This window comes from Crinia signifera, chromosome 7, assembly GCF_055691185.1.
Source record: "Crinia signifera chromosome 7, ASM5569118v1, whole genome shotgun sequence".
NCBI classification, from domain to species: Eukaryota; Metazoa; Chordata; class Amphibia; order Anura; family Myobatrachidae; genus Crinia; species Crinia signifera.
Window position 1 is genome coordinate 80,044,926 of NC_139223.1, and position 8,612 is coordinate 80,053,537.

Here is an 8,612-nt window from a genome sequence, read left to right on the forward strand (position 1 = left end):
TCTTACAAAAAAAAAAGAAAGCTTGTATGGAACTTATGGCGCCTCCTTTAACACTGTACAAAGCAATTGATTTTCAGATATGCACAATAAATTAATAGACATTTATTCCTGGTACACAAGATTCTTTAATGCTAAATCCAGCATAGATGGAGAAAAAAAACTTGATATTCAGTAGTGAAGCTCACTTAGTAAAAAAACATCAATCATCAGGGGGATTTTCAATTTGTTTTAATGTGATTTTTATTTTCTATTAAAAATTTGCTCCACTATATCAAGTTTTTTTTCCTCCATCTATGTTGTCTACCTATGTTTGAGTCATATAAGAATTAAGGTATCTTGTGTAAAAGGAAGGAATGAAGATTCATTTAATGGAAGTATTTTTCTAATCTTTGTTAAAATTATTTTTTTATTATAAATGTATTGTGCATATCCGTTGAAGTTGTCTGTAAGTCACAGCGAACCGCTGATCAAAGTTCTTATAGCATCACTTTATTTCATTTCTTAAACCCAATAGCAGTATCAATTGTATTGGACTGGTATAAAGTTCCCTATATTTTATGACCGTTTTCGTTGGCTTATAAATCTAAATGGACTCTAGCTTGTAATTGCTGGGGCTCTTTATATCCGTCAGTTAATTGACAGTATATCAGAGCCTCCAGTGTGTTCACCTATGAGAGAGCACTATATACATTTTTATGCTATATTGGTAGAAGCCCATCTATGGGCTGGAGCTTACTCAATGTGTTCCCACCAATGAGCGGTATAACCACCTCCCTATCCTCCCTCTTTGACTCACCTCTCCAATTCTCTCCCTTTTCATGTCTTGAACAAGCCACTTCCTGATATAATGCTTCCCTTACTACTGCTCTTGATTCTGTAGCTCCCCCCACCACTATTCACCGTCGCAAAAGAACACCTCAACCATGGCACAACAAATGCACCAGATACCTGCAAAAATGCTCACTTACTGCTGAATGAAATTGGAGGAAATCGCATTCCAAAGCAGACTTCCTCCATTTCAAACTTATGCTTTCATCCTTCAGTGCTGCCCTTTCCCTTTCTAAACAGTCATACTTCAAGAACTTTATCTCCTCCCAGTCTAAAATACTTCAAGATTATTTCATATTTCTGGATTATAATGTGTCACCAGATTTTCATAAATCAATCTTATTTTCTATATATTCGAGATTTGATTCAAGGATACAGGACTAGAAGGATTAGGTATAGTCATACATTTGGAAGAAAAGGTAACTTTACATTATTATTATTTTAATCCGGTTTTATAATCAAATCCTGGAAATTTCTTTGTGATGTAACATTTAGAATTCAAAATTTGGGGAATAACTTAATTTTCAGGGTCTCTTTAAAGCAGAGCGGTATCAACAATTATCACCAAAATAATGCTAGTCTTGTAGAAGAGAGGAGAATTGATTATATGCATTCATTCTACACGGGTCAACGCTGTTCATGAGGAAAAATCCATTTTGATTCTCTTTTCAGGAATAATTCCTGGTATCTCCTCCTCTAATTCCCAATTGGATCCTTTCACTAACAAAGGCTTTCAGTTTGTCTGGGTCACCATCATGTGTTTTGAAAAATTGTCTAGAAGCACTTATGATATGTTTGCAATTCTGTCTCTCTCTACATTTTTAATGCCCCTCATGTGTTCCATTAACCTCGTTCACAATTGTCTACTGGTTAGTCCCACGGGGATGCAGTTTAAATCCCGGCGGTCGGGATCCCAGCGTTCAGAATCCCAACGCTGGAATCCCGACCGCCGAAATCCCGACACTTTCTCCCTCCGTTGGTGTCCACGACACCCCTGGAGGGAGAATAAATTAGCGTGCCGAGCGTAGCGAGGCACCGGGCCCGCTGCGTGGCGAGCGCAGCGAGCCCTTAAGGGGGGGCGATCCATGTCCCCCCCCTTGTCGGGATTTTGAACGCCGGGATCCTGACCGCCGGGATTTTATACTGAATCCATCCTACGTACATCCTACTACAGGGACAAAGAAGGCAATATATCACACCAATGGTTCTACAGTTAATAAAATCAATGATTGTCCGTATTCATTTGTGAATTAATTATTTTGTACAATGTATATTCAGGTGCCACAGTCCCCACATTTGTAGCATCCTTTCTATTTTCTCTCCTTATATCGATTTGGATCGAAGAGGTTGTGTACCAACAAATCTCTTAAATTGGGTGATTTTCTCCAACTTGTTTGTATTTGATTGCCAAGGATCATAGCTAGCTTCTCAGTCCTGTCTTGCCTGCCAGATACTACCCATTTACAGAAAATACCATTTACAGGCTAGTACCAAAGGTTTTCTCAGACATGCTAAGTAAAAATTAATCTACTGTATATAAGAAACATCACTTTTCTAAAGCCCATTATCCAGATTTAACCCATATTTCTTTGCAGTGAATTTGAATGTTAATGGCTAAGCCATATAAAATGTATATCCATTAATATTATATGTATATATATATATATATATATATATATATATATATAGATGACTGTAACCTCAATCTAAGTTTACAACCATCTCAGCCTGAACACTATTCTTAGGGTCAGAAATGTAGGTATTATGCCAAACACCATAATGCCTATTAAAAATTATGCTACATTGCTACAAGTGCTGCTTACCTACATGCTCATTGCCAATGGTTCCATGCTCATTGTCATGTGGGGTTATATGCTTATTGCCAAGGAGGAATACATGCTAACAGAAACTGGGGGACAGCCGCCGCTGGGCAGAAGTGAAAACCATTTACAGCGGGGCAGAGAGTGCTGGGCAGAAGTGACAGCAGGGCAGAGTGCGGAGTGCTGCCCGGCTGTATTCAGAGCACTGCAGGTCCCGGCTATTTGAAATAATACTCCTTTCACAACAGAAAATGCAGGGACTTACCCAGGAATATGGTCCCAGGATCATGCAGGGACATTCCCGGGTTGGCCCCTTTCACAGGAGCCTAGTCCCTGCATTTTCTGGTGCGAGGGGGAGAGAAAATCACCACCCCCTCCCCTCCTTTAACCGGCTATATCTTCGAAACCAACTGACCCATTTACATCAGACCAGTATCATATTGAAGAACTTTTGAGGAGGCTTCCAATGATTTTGGGCTTGTGAACATGAATAGCCATGAAATTACGTTTCAGAAATAAAAAAATCTGTTTACCCACAGTATCTCTGGAACCAATTGACCCATATGGACCAGCCTGATATCAGATTGAAGGACCAGCGACTTGGGTTCGAATGAGATCAACCTCGAGTTTCTATGATGCTGGGAGGGAATGGGCAGCTGTCGGAACTGGGTGGGGGTCGGAATTAGTGGGTCCCATGTAATCCTATGGGGAAAATGTTCCATCTTTGCCAGGTGATATCTCTGGTTCCCGGGGGGCTAGCGATGCGGGCCAGGTTCGTTGGAAAGGCCCGGTCCTCAGCTACTGAAATGACAGTGGGGCACGTGGCCGGATTCCCCCTCCCCCCGAATTCGACCATGTCTGGAAGTTATGTGGGGATCTTCCAACTGTTGGAAAATTTTGTGAGTTGGAATGGCCATGGATTGTCAAAAATGGCTGCATTTTGTTGAAAATAGCAGTGGATTTGACAATATATTGGCTGTTTTTCAACAATGGAGATTCAACTTTTAAAAAGTATAATCGGTACTTATGTAATATCTGGGCTCCCTTTTTTCTTATGAGACCGTGTCCCCTCGCGGGGCTCGCCACGCTTCGGGCACGGTGGCTCGCCACACTATATAAAATCAACTCCATGCGTAGTTGGATAGTAGGGGTATGAAAAAATGGGGTGCATTTAACATGGGAGCCCAGATAATACATAAGTACCATATAATCTGCACGGGCTTGAAACAGCCGCATTGAATAGATATGTACAGTGGCGGCTCTTACCCTTGTGAAGGAGGGGGGCTGCGATGCGGGCCCCCCTCCACTCCTGCCACTGTGCTCCCTGCTGCTGCCGGTCCCAGCGCATGTGCAGTAACTTCATACACACTGCGCGTGCGCTGTTTGTAAACCTCCATGGGCTGCTTTTCCAGCAGCCCCTGGAGGCATATTTAGGTTCCCGGATCCAGCACATGCGCAGAACCTGCAAATGCGGGGCTGCCCCGCATTTGCGCACAGAGATGTATCCCAGAGGGAGGGAACACCTCCTAATGGGACTGGCTTGAGTGCCTGGCAGGTCGGACTTCCAATAGGAAGTCAATGCCAGTCACATTGAAGCCAGAGCAGTCTCACAGACTGCATCTGGCTTCACTTAGGCAGAGAACAGTAGCGGGTTTTAACTGGGGGGGGGGGGGGGGCTGCTGCAGGGCTCGTAGGTGAAAACCGCCACTGGATGTGTGCCAATATTTTGTACTGTTAGAAATAACGGCACGCATTAATTACTCTTCTTAGGCTTCAAGGGGCTCTACACAAGTATTATAATTATATGCTATATTAAAAAATAACACAATTGGTTACATACTTTTCAAATTACACCAATAATTTACAGTTTATAAATAAAATCATAATAAACCTGCATGTGAGGCCTAATTTGTGGCAGTTAAATGCTGTACTTCATTAGGATCAGCCTTTGTATCTGTCAGACTTCTTTCACAGTTTCATGTGCCTACATATTGGATGAAATCCAGCCATTTGGTACTTCCGTCAAGCAGTCAGATCACTTATGGGTCTGTTCATGCAGCAGGATATCACTGAAAAGTTAATAACCAGCACCTTCCAAACAGCCCAATAACAATTTGTATCATTGTCCCTTCTACTGGAACTGTGTCTCCTACTGAGCCACAATAGTGTGATATTCCCAATTAAATTAAACGTTAACTTTCAAGTGCCGGGTGCTGTGAGTATCCAGACAAAGGATCTGAGCACGAGTTATCAGAAAAAGGGGCGCAGGTTTTGAGGTGCTTCGTCAAGCTGCGGTGCACTCGGAAGGGTTGTCACACCCCTGCAAAAGCATACGGGTGGGGGTGGGGGGGGGGGGTGTGCTCCACGCTAAATAGATTATATACCAATTACAAATACTAATGTGAGATTTCAGATACACTGTATAAAATAGAATTTTAATAAAAAAATACCATTAAAATGATTGTTAGTGCATTAGAATAAAATGATTTTTTTTTTAAATTGAGAATTGCCTGAATGGGAATAGCTGAAATAAAGGTCCAAACGGTACCGTATTTAAAATCTGCTTGTTTTTTTCCAGATCGGTTCCTATAATGCCTCTTCACGAAAGTCCATACCTCAAATTTGTAATCCAATATTGGTAAAACAGTTGTGTGGGTGAAGTCTCCCTTTGGGGGGTCCCAGTGTTGGGAGGGGAGGAGTTCACCTGTGGGATTGCACTCCCCGGCTAGTCTGTGAACTCTACTCCACTGATGTATCCAACTTCTGAAGTTTCTTGTGGAGATTTGAGGGATACAGTGCAGGGTTCTGTATGATATATAAAGTTCAGGTAGTGTACTCCCACGACATCACCAACGCGTTTCTCATGGTGTCGCTTTGATAAAGCCATGATACCGGCGAAACACGTTGGTGACATCAACTTTTTTCTCGCTATATGACACCAGAAGATCTCCTGAGAAACTATATAGCAAAGTAACTTTGCAGTAACTTGCAGGCACACCAGCATATTTTATGTCATACAGTAACTCATCAGTCTTCTTTATTATAAACATTTACTTGTTCCACATATGAAACATGAAATCCAGAATATTCTTAATTCCTTCTGGAATAAACTTCCTCTTATATTTTTTGAACATATTTTACAGAATGATCTTCTCCCCGTAACTAATTCTCTCAGCATCTACTCTCCATAATAATGTAATAGAAATCTTATGAACCTATTAATACCAACATTTATCTCTCTCTTAATATTACACCATATAAATCGCTTGAGGATGTCAAACAGCAACACAATACAGCAATGTGCAGATGCACCTGACATTACTCAATATTACAATAGTCTGCCTTTTTTAGGCAATGACCAGTAACTATCCACCTTCCCCTCCCTGGGTATTATCATAATAAAACAGTGTACATATGTGTAACAAAGAATATTAATGATCAACCCAATCTCTTTGATGCTATCATACTATACAGCGAAATCCAGGTGTGTCATAAGTAAGACACCTCCTTACTTTGCATCTCATGAATGTGGATGACTAACAGGAAACTTCCGGGAACCCGCCAGGTTGGTCCTGATGAAGCTCCTTGCGTTGTACTCGGTCTTCTGCTATCACAGAGTCTGCTGAGCCAGAGTTACGGTGTATGACATCTATCACCGTGTCTCTCTGACTCGCAGGCAGACTGACAATCGGCGGTGTTCTACCACACACACCCCATTAACAGGTGAGTCATGGCTGCTGCTGACCACTTCCCTCCCAGCCGTCGGGCAGGTGACTGGACACTTGTCCACACTAGACATCAGCGACCGGTTAGGTTAGAGCAGTCAATGACAGCTGCCCACCTGTTCGCTGACCTAATAGGCATGGGAAAAGTACAGCCTGCATATACACCTCATTGAAGGATATACCAAGGGGCCTGCAGTCTGCCTATTGATTAGGGACATACAAACACACTCAATCTATACATGCATGTGTTGACCTATGTATGATTTTGTGCAACTCAGTCATCTTTCTCAATAAAAATATTAGGTACTTATGTAGTATCTGGGCTGCCGATTTTTTGATTGTATGCCTTAAGTTAAGGCATACAATCAGATGCGATGCGATGCGATATCCGATATCCGATATCGGATGCGATGACCCGATTTTTCCATAGGAATCAATGTTAAAATGATTCCTATGGAAAAATGGGTCCTTTTCATACCCCTACTATCCAAGTGGGCATGGAGTTGGATATAAACCTGTGGCGAGCGTAGCGAGCCACCGAGCCCGAAGCGTGGCGAGCGAAGCGAGCCCCGCGAGGGGACGGTATTCGTCCCCTCGCGGGGCTCGCTTCGCTCGCCACGCTTCGGGCTCGGTGGCTCGCTACGCTCGCCACAGGTTTATATCCAACTCCATGCCCACTTGGATAGTAGGGGTATGAAAAGGACCCATTTTTCCCATTGAATTCCATGTTAAAATGGACTCAGTCCATTTTAACATTGATTCCTATGGAAAAATCGGGTCATCGCATCGCATCGAATCGCATGGTCGCATGCGATGCGATGCGATCTCCCGATCCGACCCGATTTAGAAATCGGCAGCCCAGATACTACATAAGTACCAAATATTAACACATGCACACCCAGTTATAGGAGTATAACAACCTCCTCCCCACCATTGTGGAAATTATGAGAAAATCATCACCTGGCTATTGTAACATAAAACTGTGACCTAATATCACCTATCACATATACATGCCAGAGAAGGGAACAACATTTCTTCGAATGAAACTTACTGCACTAATATTCTTTCGAGAGTGGTATTATGAGAGAAGACCTAGATCATTAACTATTTAATACAGTGTGTAATATATGTTTGTTCAGTAATCACGCACCGTCACTGGAATTACCTAATACGTATGAAGTGAGGATTTAATATGCTTTTTAATTTAGTGTCTGTCTTTACATGTGTGTCTTGTGTCTTATATTTCACAACATTATTTTAAAGAGTATCTAAATAAAAGTAACATTTTATTATATTCCTTCAAGTGCCCCACACAAAGACATTCTTCCCTTTCTCTTTCAATTGTATCCAATCGGTGTCCAATGGTAGCACCCCCTCAATAATGCACTATTACATTGTGGTGAATGCATACCTATGAGGGGTTCCTAACCTATAAGATTTCATTTTCCTGTGCGACTGGCAAAAGTCTGTTTTTCCGTTGCCCCAGTCAGAATCAAACTAATGACGCTGGTGTCATGAGTCAGCTACGCTTACCACTGTGCTACCCAAATGATACAATATTTAAAATTCAGAACTTTGTGAAAGTAGAGTCATTTTAATTGCCATAGCTAATAAGTGGCTAATGCTAACAAGATACGAAATGCCCTTGGACCAGCATCAGAGGTTTGGAATTGTAGGTACTTGTTTCCTAGCACGGCGCCCGTTGTAGGTGATCGCATACCTTAACTTAAGGTATGCGACCGACGCGATTTTAGGGCTATTTTTAGCCTTTTCCCGACAATTAAAAAATCGCGTCCATCGCATGCCTTAAGTTAAGGCATGCGATGCGACCGATGCAATGGACGCGATTTTACATAGGGAACAATGTTAAATGGGCCAATGGACCCAATTTTTCATTGTATACCCACCCTTATGGGTATTTTACATGACAAACCCCCCCCCATTGTTAACGCCACCCCATGATGAACGGCAACCCGGAGCGTGGCGACACGCGTCCTCCGACCTTTTCATACCGCCACTATCCACGTCGGCGTTGATTTTATATAGTGTGGCGAGCGCAGCGAGCCCCGCGTAATACCTGTGAAGTAATGCGCGTCCGCTCGCCACGCTTCGGGCTCGGTGGCTCGCCACACTATATAATGTCAACTCCACGCCGACGTGGATAGTGGGAGTATGAAAAGGTCGGAGGACGCGTACCGCTGTGCTCGCCACGCTTCGGGTTGGCGTTTATCGTGCGGTG